The sequence below is a fragment of the Acinonyx jubatus genome, chromosome F2 (genome assembly GCF_027475565.1).
Source record: "Acinonyx jubatus isolate Ajub_Pintada_27869175 chromosome F2, VMU_Ajub_asm_v1.0, whole genome shotgun sequence".
In the NCBI taxonomy this organism is placed as follows: domain Eukaryota; kingdom Metazoa; phylum Chordata; class Mammalia; order Carnivora; family Felidae; genus Acinonyx; species Acinonyx jubatus.
Genome location: NC_069394.1, coordinates 68,265,504 through 68,290,233, shown reverse-complemented (window position 1 = coordinate 68,290,233; position 24,730 = coordinate 68,265,504). Strand labels below are relative to the sequence as shown.

Below are 24,730 nucleotides of genomic sequence, written 5' to 3'. Positions count from 1 at the left end.
ATCAGGAGTTCATAATCTAATGATACACGTATATATGCACTCATACAAATCGTAATGAAAGGTGTATTTTAGGTTGACTTTGGGCAGCTACGAAAATCAAAAGACAACAAATACAAATAAAGGGCAAAATGGAGACATGGTGAGCTGTAGTGTTTTGGGGTTGGACAGACTTGCTTTCCAAGCCAGTCTCTGTCAATTATGTCTGTTACCTCCACAGGGTAAATAACCTCTGTGAGTCTTACTTTTTTCCTCCATGGAATAGGAAGAACAATTTACCTGACAGGGTTCTTGAGAGAATTAAATAAAATCATAAAACTGTACAAAGTACTGTTTCATTTTTTCATCCCACAAACATTTAGAAGCTTTTAACATGTTAGAGGATTCAGATAAAGGAGCTGCCAGTGACAATGCTGTAGTAAGTGTTGCAAAGAAGACAAGATTTAAAAGTTTGGACTTTACTTTTTTGTTTGGGGATGAGAAGCCATTGACAAGTTTCAAGCAAAGTCCTACGCTTTCCAATGTCCATTTTAGAGAAATAACTCTGGTTGTAATATGATGGGTGGATTCAAGGAAGTGGATTGGAGGGCAAGAGACTTGTTCTCTTCTGCTACTGCAGAAGTCCTAGGTAAGCACTGAGGAACAAAGACAGTAAGATAGGACTAAAGAGGAGGGTCCAGGTGTAGACTTTTTGGCTTCCTGATGGACTGAATGTAGAAAAGGAGAGGAAGAGAGCTGAAGCATGGCCCTGAGTCTTAAGTGCTAAAGGAGAAAATAAGTATGTTGGGGTAAAGGATAATCAACTATCTTTTGGACATGCTGAATTCGAGATGGCTGTGGGACATCTAGGTGGAGATTTTAAAATATTTGGATCTTTTTTTAATGTTTATTTCTTTTGAGAGCAAAATCTCATCAAGAATTCCAGGAAATCAAAAGCTTCTGGTAATGTGCGAGTCACAGGGAAGACAGAGAGAGAGAGAGAGTGTGCATGAGCTGGGGAGGGGCAGAGAGAGAGAGAATCTGTGGCAGAGAGAGAGAAGTCTGTGCCACCAGCGAGGACCCTGACGTGGGGCTTGATCTCACAAACCATGAGATCGTGACCTGAGCCCAAATTAAGTGCCAGACGTTTAACTGACTAAGTCACCCAGGCGCCCCTTTAAATATTTGGATCTTGAAGAGAATAGCTAAGGAGAGAAGTCTAACCCAGAGACATGGCTTTAGGCTGTGTCAATTAGCTAAGTAACCTCTCAGTGGCTATATGTCAGAATCTACTCCCAGAAGCCACAGTAAGAGGTATGTGCATGGATTGAGCATTGGAAAACCCGCAATTGACAGGATGAGGTGGCATAGCTTGCCTTTTTATTACTATGAATATATCCAGAAGTTTTCTTACTTATCAGAAAACCACTCATCCAACCATTCATTCATTGCCATATAGGACACAACGATTGGCAACAGATTGTCCTGAGGTAATAGACTTGCAGACTAATTAGTTACAAGTGGTCACATTGGGTCCATTTCACATCAGGAGTCGGAAAAGGAAGTCTCTGCTTCAAAAGCTATCATAGAGATACTATGACATGAACAAAATGGTAAAAACTGTGGTTTAAAAACTTATTCTTCAGAAGCTTAGAAATCTCATCAAGAATTCCAGGAAATCAAAAGCTTCTGGTAATGTGTGAGTCACAGGGAAGGAATACTTCATCTTCTGGCCAAAGGTTGACTGCCTAATGATGAAAAGTCATCTTTGTCTCCTCTCCACTGATTTCTCATATTCAGTCAATTGCCAAGCCTCAGCAATTTGACCTCACAGATGATTTTCATCTCTCTTTCTTCCTCTCAGTTCCTTGGTCTGGCACTAATTATCTCAACCTGAGCTTTCATTAGATTTCTTCCTACCTTCCAACCCATTACACACTACACCACATATATCTTCTTAAATCATTGGACATGGTCCAGTCTGGCATTCAATTTCCTCAACAAAATACATTGAACTTGGCTTTATTCCCTCATTCATTCTACAAACATTACAAGTAGAGTTGAGAAGCTAGAACTTTTCTAAACACATCTTACATTCTCATCTATCTGCAATTTCCCCCCTTGCTGCTTCTTCTGCCATGCTATTTTTCCATCTTCGTTCTTATCCATCTACCTCCATCAATGAGTGCTTACCTACCTTCAACAACCAGCCTACATATCTCTTTTCTTCAGATGTACAATCTTATTATACTAGTTGGAAATCCATCCTTTCCTTATACAGAATTTACCATATGCTACTTTTAGTGATTAAGTAAAAATGTTATTCTCTCCAATCAAAAATAAGCTCTCTTAGGACAGGGAAATGTTATTTTATTTTTGTATTTTGTACAATGCCTTCACACAATAGGTACTTATTAAATGACTCTTGAGTAAATAACTGAGGCCAGAGCTCATGAACCTTCCTTATTTTAAATATTCCCATTGTAGCATTCCTCAGAGCCATCCCTCTTCCTCTCAGAAAGAGTCAAAGTTTGGCCAGGGGATTGCTCTCACAAATGTTCTTACAAGTGTGTCTTAACTTTTGTTTAAGTCATTGAAATTCAGTCAGTCAAAGAACATTTATTGAGAGGCTATTAAATCTCAGAGAGTACTGCGCCAGGCTCTGAGGTTATAGAGCTAAACAAGACAGTCCTTGCCCCAGAGGACTCCATGATTAAAAGTTCTATAAAAGCATGTTTGTAATGCCGAGGGAATCCTGGGGAGGGAGCTCTAACCTTGCCTGGGGAAGTAGGAAAAGAACACCACTATGTAACATTTCATTTCTTTAACAATGCAGGTGTTTGCTTATCCTTCCATCAGCAGAATTTATTGTGTGTCCAATGCTGTGTTTAAACACTCTGCCAGTAGTTGAAATACATTAATTTTTACCCAATAGACATTTCCACAAAATTCAAGAATCTTTAGCTTATTGAATTAGGCATTATTCTAAGCATTTCACAGATAATATCTCACTTAATCCTCTTGACAATTTTATGGAATATGTACTATTCTATATCAATATAGTAGGTTAAAAAACACCCGAGGCACAAGAAGCATGATTTAATTGTTTATATTAATTGGCAGGACTGATTCCATAACCTGTTATCTTAACTATCATATTACATGTTCAAATAATTTTGGGAGACCATAAATTTGGAAAAATTATAGGAAAATCAGCCAATTATTTGACGTTTTATGATTTAAGATTGATTAAATCAAGCTTAAAAAGACAGCTACTTTTTCTTTAGTATGAAAAATAGGTTCAATGCAGTAAAAAAAAAAAAGCATTTCAGGTACTATTTTAAAGTACAAACCAATCAGTAAACCAAACCCTCTCCACAAGAATTGTAAAGTTTGTGAAAACATGAGTTTCTTATAAATAAGAGAGATGAGAAGTGTCTTCTGTTTCCATTCTGAAAATGGTCATAATGCTTCACTTTTCTATTGCTATATTCACCTCTTGTATTGTCATTCTTAGTTTTTTAATGTTTATTTTTGAGAGAGAGAGACAAAGTGTGAATGGGGGAGGGGGAGAGAGAGAGGGAGACTCAGAATCCCAAGCAGGCTCCAGGCACTGGGCTGTCAGCACAGAACCTGACACGGGGCTCGAACCCACAAACCGTGAGATCACGACCTGGGCTGAAGTCGGACGCTTAACTGACTGAGCCACCCAGACACCCTTTAAAAAAATTTTTTTTTAATATTACAAGGAAAACTTTAAATATCTTCAATTTTTGTATGTCAATTAAACCTCAATAATGTTAAAAAAATAAGTATGTAGGAGAAAGACTAAAAGTAAATAAAAGGGATTGCTTATACCTAAAAGGAAAGAAAACAAAACAAAACAGTTTCATAACCTACCTCGCATGTGGTTAGGTGTTCAACAAATATATCGAATGAATGACCACAAGGAGTAAACTGACGAACTTTCACGCATCCCTTTTAGCAGGATGCCAGTTATCACACCCATCTCATCATCTGAAAGGTTTAATGACATCAGTTGTTCATATATTTTTATAACTGTTTTTTATGTTTGGAGATACACATGTATTATAGTCTCCAACACTATATTCACTCAATGGAGGGCTGGTCTAGGTACGAATGCAGAAATTCATACACAAGAAGCTTAAGTTGTATGAGGGAGATATATATGTATAGATGTATAAATGTATATGTCTCTGCCAAAAGCTCCTAAGATCCTTGTAAATTGTCAAGTGAGAAGAGCACTAGGAGCTTCCTTTGTTCCAATGAAGTGACTCTGAGTGGGCTCCTAGATGGGGGCTGGTCTCCAGAAAGACAAACCCAAGATTAAAACTTTGGGATTTTTAGCCCCATGGTAAGCACGGTATCACGATGACATGGAAAGCCAAAGAGAGTAGCAGAGCTGCTAGGTAGAACTTTCTGGTGTTTCTGAGCTCTCTAGTCCACAGCCCAGAAATAAATCCACATGTATCTGGTCAACTGATCTTCAACGGATTGTATGCCGAGAACACACAATGAGGGAAGGAGAGTCTTTTCAATCAATGGTGTTCAGAAATCTTGATATCACTTGCAACAGAATGAAATTGGATCCTTATCTCACATGCACCATATGCAAAAATCAACTCAAAATGGATTAGAGACTTAAATGTAAGAGCTGATACTGTGAACCTACTAGAAGAAAACATAGGGTAAAATCTTCTCGACATTGTTCTGGGTACCAAGAATTTGGAAAAGGCACCAAAAGCACAGGCAAGAAAGGCAAAACGAAGTAGGATTGCATCATACTGAAAGCTTCTGCACAGCAAAGGAAAAATCAACAACTGAAAAGGCGGTTTACAAAATGGGAGAGATATTTGCAAACCATCCATCTGATAAGGAGAGAATATCCAAAATATATAAGGAGATCCTATAACTCAATAACAGAAGACAAATAACCTGATTTTAAAATGGACTAAACCTGAGTAGACATTTCTCAAAAGACGTTATACAAATGGCCAATATGAAAAAGTGCTCAGTATCACTAATCAAGGAAATGCAAATCAAAACCACCATAAGATATCACATCACATCTGTTAAAATGCATATGAAAAAAACAATGGATAACAAATGTTTGTGAGGTTACAGAGACAGAGAACACTTGCACCCTGTTAGAGGGAATATAAATTGGTATATTGATTATGGAAAACAGCATGCAAATTCCTCAAATATTACAAATGAACTGCCATACAATACAGCTATCCTATTTCTGGATATAGATCCAAAAGAAATGAAATCACTGTCTCAAAGAGATATCTGCCCCTGCCCGCCCCCCCCTCGGCCCCCCAGCCCTGTTCATTGCAGGACTATTTACGATAGCCAAGATATGGGAACAACCTAAGTGTTTGTTGATGAATGAATGAAATATGTATACACACACACACACACACATATACACACACATACACACACATATACACACACACACAAACAATGTAATATGATTCAACCTTATAAAAGAAGGAAATCTTGCCATTTGTGACAGCATGGATGAACCTGAAGAACGTTGTACTAAGTGAAATAAGCCAGACACAGAAAGACAAATATTTGATGATCTTACAGGTTGGATCCAAAATCAAAATTTTTAACTCCTATAAAGAAAGAGTAGAATGGTGGTTACCGGGGGCTAAGGAGAGGGGTCCATGAGGAGATATTGATCAACGGGTACAACAGATCAGTGATGTGGGATGAATAAGTTCTAGAGATTTAAAGTACAGCATGGTGACTGTTGTTAATAACATTGTATTATATACTTGAAATTGTTTAAGAGAGTTGATCTTAAGTGTTCTCACCACTTACACCAAAGGACATAATTATGTGAGGTGACGGATGTGTTAAGTAGCTTGATTGTGGCAATCACTTCACAAGGTTCATACATATCAAAACATCATGTTGTGTATCTTAAACGTATATAGTTTTATTTGTCAAGTTTGCCTCCGTAAAGCTGGGAAAAAAAGAAAAAGAAAAATGAAAATAAAAAACTTTCACGTGTTGACTGTGATGGGTTTCCTAGAACTTGGGATAGTAATAAAGAATGAGCCCTTCCCACCAGAGAAGATGAAAGCATCATTCGAAGTGTGTCAGTAAAATTGAAACTAGAGGTGAGGTTGGAATTCGTAAAAGAAGGAGAGGAAGCGGGGAAGGAGGGAGACATGATTACTCATACCTCAGCGTCCAGAGAGAAGTGTGGCTAACATTTCGGTGTAAGCACAGACACACAAATACACACACGCATAGCAACTTCAGCACTTTTCCCAAAATTGGCAAGTGTGCATAACTGAGACGAGAGTCAGTCAGTGGTCAGCATGTCAGGTTTGTCATAGTCATGCAGGCTTTTGGAAGCTGTGTTCAAGACAGCAAAATTTAGTTCCCACTATGAAAGACGGGAAGGAAAGCAGATGGGTGAGTGGTATTTCTAGAAGTTGTCAATCTCTCAGGAGTCTTGAAATAGACATCATAGAGGGGAAGGAACTGCCTGAGAAGAGCTGAGAGCACCCATATGGAGAGAGGCAGGAATAAAAACGGCCTCAGGAAGGGGAAGGTTGATAGGAGAGAACACTACCATGGGACAAAATAAAGTCAATTGAAACCAGAGGGAAGGAGCTTAAGATTTTAAAATGCAGTCTGTCCTAACAATTAGGCAGTATATGTGAAATGTATGCTATTTAGAATTTCTTTTTAATTTTTTAAAAACATTTATTTTTGAGAGAGAGAGAAAGAGAGACAGAGCATGAGCAGGGAAGGGGCAGAGACAGAAGGAGACACAGAATCCAAGGCAGGCTCCAGGCTCTGAGCTGTCAGCACAGAGCCCGACACGGGGCTTGAACTCACAAACTGTGAGATCATGACCTGAGCTGAAGTCAGCTGCTTAACCGACTGAGCCACCCAGGTGCCCCTGGAATTTCCTTCTTGATGGCTGAATAATATTGTGTGTATCTCTCTCTCTATATATAACACATGTCCTTTATTCATTCGTCCGGTAACAGACACTTAGGTTGTTTCCATGTCTTGGCTATAATGCTGCAATGAACATAGGGGTGCAGATATCTCTTCGATATCCTGCTTTGGTTTTCTTTGGAGAGATACCCAGAAATAGGATTGCTGGATCATACAGTTGTTCTATTTGTGTTTTTTTGAGAAACCTCCATACTATTTTCTACAGTGGCTGCATCAATTTACGTTCCCGCCAACAATGCACAGGGGTTCCCTTTTCTCCACATCCTCACCAACACTTGTTATCTTTTGTCTTCCTGATGACAGCCACTTTAACAAGTGTGAGGTGATAGCTCATTGTGGTTTTGATGTGCATTTCCCTGATGATTAGTGATGTCGAGAATCTTTTCATGTACCATTTGGCTGTCTTCTTTTTAAAAAAGGTCTATTGAAGCCCTCTGCCCATTTTGTAAGTGGATTGTTTGTTTGTGTTGCTATTGAATTGTACGAGTTCCTTATATATTTTGGATATTAACCCCTGAACAGATAGACGGTTTGCAAACATTTTCTCCATAGGTTGCATTTTGTACATTTCCACTGCCTTCTGTTTGCAAGCTGCATTCTCATTTTGCTCACTGTTTCTTTTGCTGTATACAAATACTATGACAGTATGATAGAATAATAACCGCTGCTTATTGTACCCGTCAGGTTTTCTGTGTAATGATTTCAGACTCTTAGTGGTCTCCAAAATAAGCGTTCATTTCTCCCTCATTACATAAAGGCTGAGAGCTGGCTGCCATTCTGCTCAGCGTTGTAGGCCATCTGTAATTCCACTCCTAGTGTCTCCTCATTCCTGGATCCGGGCTGAAGGAGCAGCCCCTGTCTGGGACACGGTGTTCTTGTGGCAGAGGGCAAGGGCACAGAGGCTGTGATGGCATACTGAAAACTTCCTCACCCACTGACGTACGCAGGTCTACTGCTAGGGCAGAGACGCATTCTACCTCCTGCCAGGAGTCATCACAAGGGCAGAAGTGTATATTCTGCTAATATGGCAGGGAAAGAATAATTTGGACAATAGTAGGAAGCACCATGTTAATAATCAGTTAGCCCTTAGTTTTATCATACTGCTCTTTGGCGTCTCGGGGTATCATGGGAAGGAAAAAAGCCTTTGATTGTAGTTGTGACAAAGAAAAGGGTCTGAAACTGTCCCATGTCCGTCCATTCCTAATTATATCATATCATTTTAGCCCTGCAATTAAAAATGAATTCAATACTTAAAATGCAAATATAATTAGAAATGCAAAGGCATGCAAATATAAATTACGTAATTTATCTTTTTGACATATCTTGTCTGCTGAGACTTGTGCTGACATAATTTCATCTTGTTTAGTTTGCAGATAAAAAGATAATCCCTGATACCATGTGAATTACACTGGAGAAAACTCCTCTAAGCCATAATATGGGGAAGGAAATAGCTTGGCTTCTTACTCACACTATCGGCTGGTATTAAAGGAAATGAAAAAAAAAATACAGTTTGACCTGCCCGGGTCTTTCCTCTTGATTGAGTCGGCATTTTAACCCCCAACCTCTTTTTCCTTGGATTGCTTACTTAACCATTTTAAAGACGAAAGGCAGTGGTTGTACTGCCGGAGCATGCTATCAGTGGTCTCCTTCTTCACCGTAACTACTCTCTGTAACCAACTTCTTGGGATTGAAAAGCCTAAGATATTAAGGTCTGAAAATTGAGGTTTTGAACTGAAAGGAAAACACCTCAATTTTAACCATAGTGCAGGACTTTGGCTTTTTAACATAATTTTATCAGAATCTTTGCAGGGAACGTTTTCAAATTTGAGGTTATTTTTGCCTTAGTTCCGTCAGTAAATGAAATAAGAATACAAAGCTTCAAACTCCATTAGGTTTGATGTGAACAGGGACGCACATTTTGGAAGTGTAAGAATTTTCATCGGATGTCTTCTACCCGCAATGTGAAATTGATGATACTGTGCTGTGCATTTGTTATTGGTTGCTGTGTATGGGAATTAAGTCACCAAGTGGCATTTTACCAAACTTGGTTGAGGACCAAATGCAAATCTTGCTCTCATTGTAGAGGACTTTTCCAATCATGCTGGTCCTCAATGAGCTCTCTAAACTCTGATATTATTTTTTTTTTTTACCTTTCTCACCAATTCGGTCACGTATTCTCCCAGATAGTATGGTTCACCGGGACAGGGCCGGGCCCAACCTGTTTATCGTTTTCCCGGCAACGAGCACAGGTTTGGCAGACATTTGGTGCTTAATCCGTATTTGTTGATGGAATGAATGTGTTGATTTGCGTTATCATCTTATTGCATATGAGAATGAGTATCTTCAGAACGTGGTAAGTTCCTTGCAGTCAGGGGTCACGCTGTAGTCTTGTTTAGGCCCCGCAGTATTTCACAAAGTGCTGGCCGGGCACACAGGGCTATTTCTGTGATATTGTTTGAAATGATTCTTTTTTTTTTTTTTATGTTTATTTATTTTTGAGACAGAGAGACACAGAACATGAACGGGGGAGGGGCAGAGAGAGAGGGAGACACAGAATCGGAAACAGGCTCCAGGCTCTGAGCCATCAGCCCAGAGCCTGACGCGGGGCTCCAACTCCCGGACCGCGAGATCGTGACCTGGCTGAAGCCGGACGCTCAACTGACTGAGCCACCCAAGCGCTCCTGAAATGATTCTTAAAGTTTAGTTATGTTTGAGACTTCAGTGGTGCCACCTTTAAAGATGCCAAGTTTAGTCTTTTAACACGGCCAACTATGAATACTTTTAGCTGAGGGCTGTAGGGTCCTTATATACATTTGTCCCATGCCTCACACCATACACCGCACCCAGAAGGTAAATGGTAGAAATGAGCTGAACTCTTAATGTTAACCATGATTTAGAACTGCCCAGCTATGTTGACAAAATCTATAGCTACTTGTAACCCACGTGAAAGACCAAAGAGTTAATGGGACAAAGGAAAAAATGAGATAATCGATTAGTTAAGTGAATGCAAATATCATTCAGTGATGAAAGAATATTATATTTGAGTCCTGGACTCTTCAAAGTAGAAAAGAGGCCTTTAAGGCCTTTCCAATACATCTCAGGCATCAATGGGAAGGTTCAAGCAGATTATGGACTCTGACACCAGATGATCCTGGTTCCAGCTCTGGCTCCTCCACGTGTGTGGCCATGTTCCGTTTATTTGACCTCTCTTTGCCTCAAATTCCTCTTCTCCAAAAGGGTGGTAACAGCAAGTATCTCCCTCACAGGACTGGGGTGAGGATTACACGAGATAATGCAAGGAAAATACTAAGCTTGGTACCACGTGGAGTGAGTGCCTGATAAAATTAAGTTATCATATTGCTGTTGTTATTGTTATTTCTTGAATACCCATGGTATGCTAGGAGCTATGGGGAGGCTGCAATAAATAAGGCCTTGCTACAGGACTTCATGGATAACAATTCCCAATCATTTTTATAAAGGACCATTTACTGAGCACTTACCTAATAGACGTTATGTAAAATATTGAATCCATTTTGTGAATACTTAACTCTTTTATAAGTCTGGAAATTGAGACTTAGGGAGGCTATGTAACTTACCCAAGGTCACCCAGCCGGCACTTAGAGGCTTCAGACGCAGAGCTCCCGGCTCATTTCTGTGATTTATGCTCTCTCGTAAGGAAACGCCTCCCAAAGTGATGTAACGAGTGCACAACAAGAGTACTAGGCACTGCAGAGCATGTATCTTGAGACAGGGGAGAGCATTTCAGGGCTGGGGTAATTGTGGAAAATTCCAGAAGGAAAATGACATAGGATGAGCTGAATTTTAAGAGAGAGAAATAGGGACAGAGGTCTAATTTAAACCGGTAAGAACTCACCATTTCTGTAGGTAAAAAAGTCAATATTGTTATTTTCATACAGTTCAACCTGGAAAAATTTGTGACAGTGGTAATGGTATAGGCAAAATTTAAAATATGGAGAATTTTAATCCTCTCCCAGTTTTCCAGTGAGGAGTCCTGAATGTCAGAGAGAAAGGAGAAAGTAAAAAATGTGTACAGATTCGTGTACAGGGATTCCGGAAAAAGGAGAAGTAATCTTCAATGGGATGAAGTTCATGAATAAGCTGATCCCACGATTGTTAATGTGTGGGAATTTTAAATCGTTTTGAACATCTTTTTTATTTTTAGGCGATTTCTACAGGATAAAAGCAAATGATGTAATTAAAGCTGTAGGGAACAAGAAGGGCAATGAAGATACTTTCATTGAGTCGCTTAAGGTTTCCATGAAACATTAGAGGAGTCATCTGGAAACACCGCTTTCATTATTTCAAGAAGGGACACATATAAGACACAAATAACATTGCAAACATTCCTTCTGCTTCAATTTTCCAAGGATGTTCCTTGGATACAAACGTGTAAGAATTTTCCTCCTCATGTTAAAAGGGTGATTTTGCACTTTGCTGATTGAAAAATAGAGACCAGAGTGGACACTTAAGGACTATAAATATTTCTGTTTCTGGAATGATTTTATGTGCTTTGCTGCCCTAGAGTGATTATTTATCTAGAGAGCTAACACATCTCACTGCACTTTGTTCTGAACTGGCATAGCCTCCGTTGCAGGAATAATTCTTCAGAAGGAAGCCAGGGTGACATTATTCACAGAGAATCCCAACTGTAGGGCTCTTTCCACCCCACCCAGACTAGTCTCCTAGGACTCTTTTAAACTACTGCCCCAAAAGCTATCTTTTATTTCTAGAAACTTCTGGAGATGAGGAAAGAACACTATCTGCTGACATTGTTAGATACTAGACAATATATGAGAGCCTTTATATACTTTATTTCACCTAACCTCTCAACAATCTTTTTTATTATTATTACTGTCATTATATGAATATTGTTGTTAATTTTATGTATGTAAAAACTGAGGCTTAGGGGGAGAAAAGAGGCCTAAATTCACATCATTTGATCTGAGACTTGGTCTCACTAACTCCAAACATTGTCTCTATTGGCCTCTATGTGAGGCTCTGCCCCACAGCGCCCTACAGTCGGACATATTCTATCTCATCTTTGTTCACCCATTGCGATATTTAACAATTTCGTATGAACATCATCTTCATAAGCCAATGGTTCTCAAGTGGGGGTGGTTTTGCCATCAGAGGACATTCGGCAATGCCTGGGGACATTTTTTTGTTGTCATAAATTGGGGGAGGTGCTACTGGCATCTAGTGGATAAACTCCAGGAATGCTGTTGTGCATTCCACAGTGCACAGGATGACCCTCCCCCGTCACCAGGAGTCAATAACCAAGGTCGTGAAGCCCTGTCTTAAATCCTATGTGCTTCCTGATCCTCTCACTCACCCCTATGTTTCTCTGTTCTGGAAATTTTTGTCTAGCTTCTGAAAACCCATTTTTATTTCTAGACAATTAGAAAAACTGAATAATTAATGTAATCTCCCCATGATCAAACTTGCATTAATATCTATTTGTGGAGGTGATTAGCTAGTCATCGCAGAGTGCGTTATATCTTGTTTTTCTATTGGGAGCTTATAACCTTTAGCAGATTTTTCTGTCTTAAATCTAGAAGGGGAACAGCAGGAATATAGTACTGCTAAACCTATACACAGGAAAGGCTTTACATTCTCAGAGGTTAATGGGGCAGAAAGATGTTTTTCAGGCGAAGGAGGGCTAAGGGAAGGGCGGTGCCCTATTTCCCAGGGGAGTTGAGGAAAGCTATCACCTCCTCCCTGCTCAAGGCAGCAGAGCCATGTGGAGGATGCTGGACTTCAGAAGCCTACCAACTGGAGGAAGGAATTTGTTCTGGGGCCTGTGCAGGACGCACACTACCTCTGTGTGTCAATACCCATGTACCTACATACATACCTATTTCTTCTATGGTTTGTTTTTGGCTTAACTGGTGAATAATCCTGCAAAGGATAGAAACTCTCTCTTGTACTTGGCTTTGCCCATGTAAACACAGCGACAAGCTGCACAGTTATCCTCTCTGTACTTGCAGCCTCCTTCCTTAACTGTTATACACTCTTTAAATAGAAGAGCTAGTATTCGTTAGCTATTCTCTGCAAAACGGCTTTAGTTGGGACATAGTATCACAATCCTTTCAGGAAGACTAGCTCCATAGATTTCCACAAAGCCCCAAACAAGCATCATTTAGGGTAAGACAAGCTTCCCAAATCCTGAATTCCTAGATTTCTGTCTCCTAAGTGTGTCTTTAGTGCAGGAGCAGTCCAAAGCCTTACGGGATTGCATCATCTCAGAGTAGCCACAAGAGGGCGTGTGAAGAACACAATCCTCTGGAACTGGGATTGCAGAAGCCATTTCCTTGATTAGGCAGCCCCAGCGTCTGTAGCTTCCCGTATTCCGAGCAGGTGGAACATATCAGAACAGTCACTTACTCATCTTTTTAACATGCTGTCTACACAGAGGGGGAGAAAGGGAAGATTCTGATGGCGGTGTGAGATATTCAGTCCTGGGTTTCCAAACAATCTGGAAGGGGATCAGCAAAATCGCTCCCGCAGGCATTGTACTTCATTTGATTTAGTTGGAACTTTCCACATGGCAGAAATGGCCAAGGCCACTGGGATGACTTGGGGTTTGAGTAGTATAAATCACTCCAAGCTTGAAAGATTTTCCTACAGTGATTCATTTCTGTCAAAACAAACAAACCAAAAACAACCCAACTTGAGGATTTTGTTTGCCTTTGGCATTTTCAGAAGAAGAGAAATCATCATTCTCTCTTCTTTAAAATAGTAAGAAAAAAGAATAGGAAGTCAGAATCCCAGGACTCGCCCCCACCCAGCCCACTCGGTTTCTGTGTTACTGTCCCAGGTGAGTGTCCCACAGAGTTAGGAGAGCTCTCGTTGCTTCCAGGGATACCCAGAAAATAGCTGTCAGATAAGGTGCTCTGGGGAGAAAGGGCAGGCATCGGATATGGGGGTCCCATAGGGTAGAAGTTCCCAAACTTTGGCATACATCATAATCACCCAGAATATTTGTTCAAACACAGACTTTGGGGCCCCACTATGAGATTCTTTCTGACTTAAGTCGTCCTGGATGGGGCCAGAGAATTTGCATTTCTAACATTCTCTGGTGATGCTGATGCTGGTTGGGGACCGCACCCTGCAAATCGCTGCTTTGGGGTGTCTTCTCAGATTCCGAAGATGTCTCGATTATTCCTGAGCTTGGGTCTGGGCATCTGCAGCACACTAGTCCCAGTAAATGGGTGGGGTTAGTGCCTGAGATTCCCAGCCTGGTTACTAAGGTCCTGAAACTATTCCCCACGCTGACCTCCCTGCAGACTCCAGGTCCTGGAAGTCTACTCTTCTGTAAAGAATGAAGGGTCGATTCAGGTTGCTTCCCCTCTTACCCAGAGTACCTCAGACCTCTGACCTCTGACCTGGAACAAATCCCACAGTCCCGCCGATAGCTGTGGTCGGTCTCTACTCTCAGATCCTAACACATGGGGAAAGTTCTGTACTGAGTAGACATGGTTTACCAGAGTTTATAGATTGACTCCATGTCTGAGTCACCTCAACCAGTTGTCCACCCTCTGAATACATTCATTTTCTCATCTATGAAGTGGGAACAATAGCTGTGCCCACTTGACCGGGTGGCTGTATGGGTTAAGTGAGTTAATATCTGATCAGTGCTTAGAACGATGACTCACACGTTCTCCTCAGTGAAAATCAGCCACGTCATCAACCCTCATCTTTGCTTTTAGTATCCATTTCCTTATATGGAGAGCTGAACTAAGAAGCCCCCCAGGTCCTGGGAGTGTGCCCCCTGGCTGTGTTATTGGGAGGCCAGAAGATTTATGACGTTAACTTAACAAATTTTTTTAAATGTTTTATTTATTTTTGAGACAGAGACAGAGCATGAGCAGGGGAGGGCAGAGAGAGAGGGAGACACAGAATCGGAAGCAGGCTCCAGGCTCCGAGCTGTCAGCACAGAGCCAGACGTGGGGCTCGAACTCACAGACCACGAGATCATGACCTGAGCCAAAGTCGGACGGGCAACCGACTGAGCCACCCAGGGATGCCAATGATGTTAACTTTAAACCTCTCACCTGGCTGAATGACATGGCTTAGCCAGAATGCGGAGGCCAGAGGTCAGGTATGAAGGTCAATTAGAATTTCTAAGTGGGAAAGCTATCCAAAGCATATGACTGGTTTCAGGTTTATCAATTGTGAATGATCTGCTGCGCTAACTCGATTGCCTTTGTGATAAATTAGAACTTCCAGTGGCATGGCCATTTTTTGTGCCTTGCAATATGAAGAAGCAGCAAAACAGCAGGAAGAGAAAGAGGAAGCATCTTCCTGGTCAGATAGAAGTGTTCCTGGAACACTGCTGTGTGATTTAGGGCAAAGTACTTCATGTGCCTGTATCTGTCTGTTCCCTATGGAACACACTGTTCACTATGGGTGTAGTGATTCAAAGCTGCCTCAGGATCCCCAACCATGTTTTCCACATATGTCCATATATGATATATGAGTAAGTACTGTGCAGTTTCTTGGAAACTTCAAATAAATATCATTGGTGTGGATATTTATTTTTACCTCGTTTTTGAAAGAAATTGCTCACTGAATATGTAATACATTGTCATGATGCAAAATTCAAAAGGCTGAAAAGGATGAGCAAGGAAAGCTAAGCCTCCCTCCCATACCTGTCACCTATCTACACAGTGTCCATCCACCGGGATTTTTTAAAATTAAGAGACTATTTTCTTGAGTTTTGGTTTCACAGCAAAGCTGATATGCACCCATATGCCCCTTCCTCCATACAAGCACTGTCTCCCCACGGTCAACATCCTTCACCAGAGTTACCATTTGTTACAATCCACGAACCAGCACAGGCACATTGTTATTATCCAAAGTCCACAGTGGACGTCAAGGTCCACCGCTGGCATTATAAGTTCTTTGAGGTACAACAAATATGTAAAGGCAAGCATATATCATTACAATAACATACAGAATAGTTTCACCGCCTTAAAAATTGTGTAAGCTCCAATCTGTCCATCTCTGCCTTCCATCAAACCCCTGGCAACCACTTTTTATTGTCTTCACAGTTTTGCCCTTCTTATAATGTCATCTTCTTGCAGTCATACAGGATGTAGCCTTCTCAGATTCTGGCATCTTCCAGAGGCATCTGGGTGGCCCACTCGACTGAATGTCCCACTTAGGTTCAGGTCATGATCTCACCATTTGTGAGTTCGAGCCCCGCGTCAGGCTCTGTGCTGACAGCTAGGAGCCTGGAGCCTGCTTCGGATTCTGTGTCTCCCTCTCTCTCTCTCTGCCCCTCCCCTGCTCGCACTCTCTCTCTCTCTCAAAAATAAATACACATTTAAAAATATTCTGGCTTCTTCCTCTTAGTTATAGGCATCTAAGTTTCTTGCGCGTCTTCATCCACTCACCTTGATATTCATCTTCATCTATTGGTAGTTGTCTCTCGAAGGACATCTTGGCTGCTTCCAGGTTTGGGCAACTGCATATAAAGCTGTTATAAACATTCAAGTGTGTGTTTTTGCATGGACATAAGTTTCCAGGCTGCAAACTTTTAAAGCAGCAACTCTGAGATGTAAAGAAATCTTAACCACTTGAGACTAGGACTGTTTTGTATCTCTTACCTGCATCCTGTATGGATGCTGGTATCAGGCACTTAGAATGATCATGGTCATAGTGCTTCTAATAGAAACATTTCCTGAATGTATGCCCTCCCCCCCCAACCCCCGACATTGATCAAGCCGCTCTCCCCACCAGGGGGCTGGGGTGAAATTGAAATGTTTCCCTTTGATCACTCTTTTCTTTTTGCCTCCATCTGGGCTTCTATCCCGCCTCCAGATCCAGGCAAGACTTGCTACTGTTGATATGTAGTGTTGATCACTCCAGTGTTCCAATTTGAATCATCTCCAGTCTGGCTTTTTCCATCTCCAGCTCCCACATGGTATATACATTTGTGTCTCTATCCATCTACATCCATATCTGCTTCCTTTACTAGATAATAAGCTACCACCTTTTTTCCCTACCTCTAAAATGTTACATAATGGTTTACCTATAAGAGATTTTTAGTCAACATTTATTGGTAGCATAAAACATTGCTGATGTGGCAGTTAAGAACTATATGACTGATCAGATTCTGTATCCTGTAGAATGAAAGGTGCAGACTCCTAAGAAGCACTGCTCTGAGAGTAACAATGCTAACATAACCCAATATTTAGTCTCTATCAGGTACCATGGTAAGCATTTTTACGTAAATTATCTCACTTATCCTCATGCAACTCCCCAATTGTTATTATTGGTCCCATTTTACATATGAGAAAACTGAACCTTAGTGAAATTAAATAACTTGCTTGAGGGCTTATGTAAATGGATCACATACTACAAGAATTCCAAGATTGCATATCAGGGACTATGGCATACAAAACACAAAACAGGGGCACCTGGGTGGCTCTGTCGGTTAAGCATATGACTTTTGATTTTGGCTCAGGTCATGATCTCATGGTTTGTGAGTTCGAGCCCCATGTCAGGCTCTGTGCTGCCAGTGCAGAGACTGCTTGGGATTCTCTCTCTCCCTCCACCACTCTCTCACTCTCCCTCTCAAAATAAATAAGCTTTAAAATATTAAAAAAAATTTTTTTTAATCTGTCACATTGAAGTGAATTATGTAATATGAGTCTTCATCAATATCAGTGGGTATTGTGTTTATATTAGTGTTTGTCTTCCCCCAAAGACTGTAAGCTCTATGATGATAGGAACCATTTTGTTCCTTCTATTTCCAGTCCCTAACAAATTCCCTGGTCCAATTTAGGTATACCAATCTATAAATGATCTCAGTCTTCTGGTGGGTCGACAAGTTCATCTCCTGATACATCAACTTTGCTGCAAGAACAAGGCATTTTGGAAGCTGAGTGTGAGTAGTCATCATGAGAAATGCATTACCATGTCCCAGAAAAACGGTGCCCATCCTATCTTCCATTCTTTAGATAGATTTCTGGCATAGATCTTTGATGGAGAAAAAGATGAATTACTATACAAAAGAGGAGTTAACAGGGTCAAGGAAAGTACATTTTCTAAATAATTTGTATATTCCTATCAAGTATATAGTCTTGAAAGCCTAACCACATTCGATGCATGTTTTTTGTCGGGATCACATGACTGTGCCGGTCTGAGTTATCAGTTACAACTCAGAAAGGAGGAGTTTATGTCCTCACTGTCCCTCTCTACCCAAAGTGGCTATGAGAGACTTGGGTTCTGTCAGAAAGGACAGCAGAAAGAAAAACAGAGGGTATTATCCCATGCTTCTCAAAATTGCTTTTGCTCTTGCTTTCCTATTGCTTAGAGGTTCAGGTTTTAACTTCTCAGCCTGGTATTCAAGAAATTCCATTTTATGACCCTCACTTACACTTTTACCTTTATAAAATAGCCCTCAATAGGGACTCTGGTCCATGGAATGGATTCTGCTGTTCCTCTCCTATGTCAAGGTCACTTTAATCTTCATTCTGCCTAAACAGTGTGATATTCTTACTTTTCTCTTTATCCGTATTTTCTCGAATTCCTCAAAATCAGAGTTACATGTGGCTTTCTGCTTTCTCCTGATGACTTCAATGTATACTATGACTGTGATCATAGTTTACTATTGTGGCTAAGGGTTCAGATTCTCAGGCCAGACTTAGGTCAACACAAGGCTTCCTCATTTGCAATCTAGGTGATCTTGAAGGAATTATTAACTTCTTCAAGCCCAGTTTCCTCATCTACAAAATGTGAATAGATGAAACTACCTCATAGAATTGTTATGTGAATTAATGAACTTTTGCATGTAAAATGTTTCATTTTGAAAAATCAAAATCTTAGATGCTTAAGTGCTTTAAACCTGATATAATTGGAGGACAACATGAAGTTAAAGGAAGAAATCACAGCTTTGGTATATGGTTCTTTAGTCAAGTCTGTGTGATGCTTCGAGTCATTGCCATAGTGAACACAAAAGAAAGACTTCCGTTAATGGTGGTGATGGAGTGAGGATTTTGTGTTCAAGTTCAGCAATGTGAAGTTGACAAAAGTTTAGGGCATTCAGGGAGAAGCAAGTGGACAGTGGGATTCACACTGAGTCTGGGAGGTAATTGAAGCCAGGAGTATGTATGGAATCACCTAGGAAAAGGGTACAGAGTGCAAAATAAAGAGGATTCATGATCAAGGATTACAGGCTTGCTTGGAGGCTGCATAGAAGATGATTAGTTTGCAAAGCAAATGGAAAAGTGAGTACAAAGACAAAACAAAACAAAGCAAAACAAAACAAAACAATGGTAGTGCTAAGTTTCCAGTGGAGGAGAATATTTCAAGAAGGCAGGCATGTTTGGTGTTGACAAATGCTTCTGGGGGGCCAAATAAGCTGACGACTGAAATAACCACTGTGTTACCTACAGGAGGCCATTGCTGACCTTTGTGGGAGCTGTTGGAGGGTTTTGGAGTGGATCAAGGGTAGAATGGGAAATAGAGAAATAGAGACATCAGGTAAAGAAAACATTTTTTTTAAAGTGACTGTTAAGACAAGAACAGATATGGGGGCAGAATATAGAATGAAATATAAGCTGTGTTGAATTTTTTTTAAGAGGAGAAATTTAAGAATATTTGAAAGCCAGTGGGCAGGATGCAAATCTGTTATGGGTTGAATTGGCCCCCGGACATTTCATATATTTAATTTATAACCCCCAGTATCTCAGAATGTGACCTTATTTGGAAATAGCTTCATTGCAAATGTAATTAGTTAAGCTGAGGTCATACTGGAGGAGGGTGGGTCCTAATCCGATATGACTGGTGTCCTTGTTAAAAGTGGAAATTTTGGATACAGAGACACACATAGGAGAATGCCGTATGAAGATGAAGACAGAAATTAGGGTGATGCCTCAACATGCCAAGGAGTGCCAGACATTGCCAGCAAACCACCAGAAGCTAGGAGAGAGACATGGAACATAATCTACAGTCCTAAGAAGGAACCAACCCTGCTGACACCTTGACCTCAGACTTCTAGCCTCCAGACTGTGAGACAACAAATTTCAGTCGTTGAAGACACCAGTCGGTAGGACTTTGTTATGGTGGCTTTAGAAAGCTCATATAAGATCATGGAAAGCAGATGAATATACAAAGGATAGTTGATAGTGTAAGTTCCTCAGAAAGTCAGTGAGAATGATAGTTGTATGAGGTGAGGGCAGGCCTGTGTGTTTGCTATTGGAAAGATGATGAGTTTCCCATATGCTGGCTTCTATTGTCTCTGCACACTAGGAGGAGATATAATATGGTGAAGGTAGAGGAATAAAATGGGAGGTTCGAGGACCCATGTGAAGTTGGCGATGGAATTTAATCACATTAGCTAATTGGCTCGATTGTGTGGCTCTCTTCAGCAATGCTCAGCTGCACAGAGAAGTGGAGAGCTGGGCCACCCAGGGATGGGGCCCAGCAGGACAGGACAACCGAAATATAGAACAGCAAGAAATGTTATTGACCAATCTTCTATGGAAGCTGAGCTGACAGAAGTGAAGAGCTGGGTTTGAAGGGTAGAGTTGGTGGTTTGAAGAAAGTAAAAGAGCCTTACTGATTTTGAAGAGTGTTTGTGGTGGAAAATGTTGAATAAGCCAGGAGAGGAAGAGAGATGTGAGGTCGGGGCAGTTGATTATGGGTGATGACAAGGTTCCAGATGTGACTGTTGGAGTAGCTAGACTGAGACAAAGAACCGAGAGACTATTACACCACGGTGTGGAGTGGATTTGTTTGCTTATTTAACAAATAATAACCGAGTGCCTATTCTGTGCCTGGAACTACTCTAAGTTCTGAGAATAAATGAGTGGACAAAATAAACACAAATTTCTGCCCTGAAGAGCTTTCAGCTAAAACAATCAATCAATATATATATATATGTTTGATATGTCAGATTGTAAGGGTGCACTGGAAAAATTAAAGTAATGGCACAGGATGGGTACTATGTGGTCAGGGAAATACTTCTTGATAAGGTGATATTTAAACAGAGACCCAAAGCCATTGAGATGAGTTGAGATGTGTCTATCTCGAAGAATATTTCGGAAAAGGAGAACAGTTGAGTGAAAAGGCCCCAAATCCATGTAATTGCCATAAGATCTCCCAGTAATCCCCTTCATATAAATAGGTCTCCTTCAGAGTGTTTCTCAGTATTTCTATGGTTTCCTCTCAGGGGAGGCCACACAGGTGTCCTTACGGAAGTCCTCACAGGTGTCTTCACGAGTTCCCTGATGAATGTGCACCTGCTTCTGCTCTGGCCTTCACATCCTGCTGCAACACCCTCTGCTGCAGAGGACCCAGGTGGTCTGTGTTCTGTTGGGCACAGCTGGCTTTTCTGTGGTGGTATCAGATGTCCCACTGGCCCGCTGGGAGGGGACACTTCCCATCTTAGGTCCAAAGGGTCAGTGCCCTTGCTCTTGCCCTGCTCCTGTGCAAACTCCAGGACCTGATAACTGCCATCCGGTGGTGGCCTCCCCATTGGTACCCATTTCTCTGCACTGCTGACAGTGCCATCTCTAACTCTGGAAAACAGTAGAAACTCCCATCCCCCCTCCAACTCCCCCCTCCCCCGCCTCCCCCTGCCAATGGAAGTTAGGGCAGGTGGTGCCCATCAAAGGAAACAAACTATCTTTCCAGAGAGAAGAGAAGCGCCCAGCCAAGTTTCATCTCATTTCCACTCTGGGAACAACCACTTGGCATATTGATTGTCATCACTTTTTCCAGGAGGAAACAGGCTGTGGTTTTGTTATGACTCCAAAGGAAAAAAAAATCAAGATAGTCTGACATCAGATCATTTCTCAAAGTCTAGGTTATTTGGTCATATTCACAGTTACTTTTTCACCTCTTGGGGGGGGAATCAAACTTGTTCAACTATTTTTAAAAAAGGACGATCAGTTACATAGGTAATTGAGGCTTCATTGTATATTCCACATCATAAAACGCTTGGTGCTGTGAAGTGGATGCAGTCGAAAGAGCAGTGACATGTTATGTAAATCAATGTTTATGAATTAATAATTTTATAAAAATGCATCAGAAAAACTCAGTATTTGAGGAGCTCCCATAATGGCTAACTTTATGAAATGATTAGACACCCCTCAATTTATTCGCTAGGCGAATCTGTTCTTTTCCTATTTTTGCTTACAATAAATCACATCTTTCATGTATATTTCTGCGCACCTGAGCACTTATGTGGGTGCATTTGACTAAGCTTAGTGGGAAACTTGTAAAGAATAAACTGTAGTTACCTCAAATAGTATGAAATAGGGGAATGAATTGAAATTTTTTTCAACTAAAGAGAAAAAAAATAGGAGCCCGTTTCATTCACTTTCTAGAAGATAAGTTTGAGACTTTATGTTTTTGAAAGGTTAAATATTCCAAAAATATTCTAACCACTATAATCTTTATACCTAAGGTGACATTTTCGAAAATAATCAGGAAAACGGACTAGTTCTATAGTGGCCAAAATGTAAAATGCACAGACTTACACAGTACAAACTGAAATCTCCTCCCAGGGAGGTAGCCGGTGAGGAATGAGGCCAGGCCCGTATTATGACATGGCACCATGGAAGGAGGTAGGGCAGCCTTCTCCCATTGAGGGCATTGATGTTTCTGGTCTAGATCTTTATGTCCTCAGGGCCCTCAGTGCTCAGCTGCACACAAAATACAGTTTTTTATATGCTCTGTTTATCTTGTGATCCATACTAATCTCTCCATGCTCTAGTGACTTACCTCTTACAGGATTTGGGGACCACACAGGCCAGTAAGTTCTTTCCCTTTATAACCTGCCATCCAAAGACATTTTTGATGCTCAGACAATTCCCTGCTGTTTACAACATCAGAGGTGTCCTCCAAATAATTTTCCCCTCTTAACTTCAATAGTACCATTTCTACTTTTCATCTGACTTGGTAGCTAATAAATTGGGACAGGAGAGAGAGAGAGAGAGAGAGAGAGAGAGAGAGAGAGGGAGAGAGAGAAAACCTCCTTTATTTTCGTCTCTTATTTTATTTTTTGTTTTTCAGGGGTTATTTGCTAAAATATGGTCTTCAATATGTTCTTACTTTCATATTTTCATATTTTTTTTACATTTTGTGAATTTCTTTCATCACTTATTTCTACTTTGAAAGTGAATCTATAATTCCATAGAAAACATTATTGAAAAGTATTTTAATTCTTTGACGGCTTCCTTCTCTCATTAAACTTAGTCACCTTGATTTATAAACTCTTGAGAGAATATACATGTGTCTCAAAAAATAGGTATATTCAGCATTAAAAAACACAGTGGAACCCACAAGAAGTTTTATTTTTTCATGGACTTGAGTGTACAATGATTTGATCATTTCCCCAAGTCATGGGACATGTATATTAGTAAAGACAGATTTAGCATCAGCAAGAGAAAGCCCTTCTCGAACTGGCTTAACAATGAGGAACTTCATTGTCCCATGTAACAGGAAGCTGAGGACTAGCACAGGATCCAGGGAAGGACGAGGGGCTCCTGCTTACCTTGAGTGCTTTCTACTGGATCTGCCTTCATCTGTGTTGGCTTCATTCTTAGGTTGTGAAGCTTTGCGCCGTGGCAGTATCGTAGCCAATGAGGTTTGTCCGAGGCGCGATTATTGCTAATTGAAAACATTCTTACGTTGTGAGCAAGATGCCTGCAGCAGCTCCCGATATGGCAGTGTCCAGGGGACCAAGAAAGGGCTGTCTCGCCTTGTGCCTCCTTCTTAGGACCAAGAAGCACTTTCCCAAAAGCCCTCAGTTTTTCCTTCACTGGAATTGACTAGGGCAGGATCACATGACCATCCCTGACCCAGTGATTGGTAAAGGGAATTTGTATGGCGTGATTGGGTAAGGCTAATCGTTTTGGGGGCCCTGGCCCTGCTTCCAGATTCCTCATTTCACTTATCCTCAGTCAGGCTAATCGTTTGGGGTGGCCACGTACCTCTGAAGACACACCCAAATTTCAGTGTCACATGGTGTTCTAAGATTCATTTCATTTCATGCTCTGATGTCAGGTTGGTTAAAGGTTCAATGGCATTATTAGGCAGCTCACACTAATACCAAGCAAAGTTCAGGCTGGTAGGAGGGGAGATGGAACTTCTTTGGGATACTATCAACTCTTGGGGTTACTTTGCCATTCACATTTAGTAACGGACGCCCGCTATCCAGAGAAGCAAGTGATCCAGGGATGATAGCAATCCTCCCTTACATTTAATTTGGTGTGAGTCAGAGAACATAAAGCAGTCTTCTGGATTATTCATACAAAACTCTATTAGGACCTAACTACTACAAGGTAATTATTTACAAAAGAGTCTCCCTGTGCAAGGCCAAATTAAAAAAAAAAAAAAATGGACAGTTTTTTTTTTCTCACGAAACCAGTTCCTTCTCAATCTTTCTCATTCCTGTCCACTTATATGCCTGAGCCACAGACATGGCCATCATGCTTGATTCTCCCCCATTCCTCATCCTGCTGTTCTAATTCATCAGTGACATCACACAGTCTATTTGCAAATGAAGCAGAATTCCTCGACTTCTTTTCAACTGCGTTCTACCTTCCTCGTATTAGCTCTGTGGAGTGGGCAGTGGGATGGGCTGCCTGATGATCTCAGTGCACACCCTGGCTCCATCTGTGCTACTGTTCAACCCTCCATTCCTAAAACAGCCTCCAGTGGAACCTTAACACATGTAAATTGCACATCGCTTCTTAAAACC

At 40.9% G+C, this 24,730-nt stretch overlaps 1 pseudogene; it reads left to right on the top strand.

Annotated features, from left to right (window-relative positions):
* Positions 1–23,580: 23,580 nt before the first annotated feature.
* LOC113594766 (uncharacterized) lies at positions 23,581–23,657 on the top strand (annotated as a pseudogene).
* Positions 23,658–24,730: the final 1,073 nt, after the last annotated feature.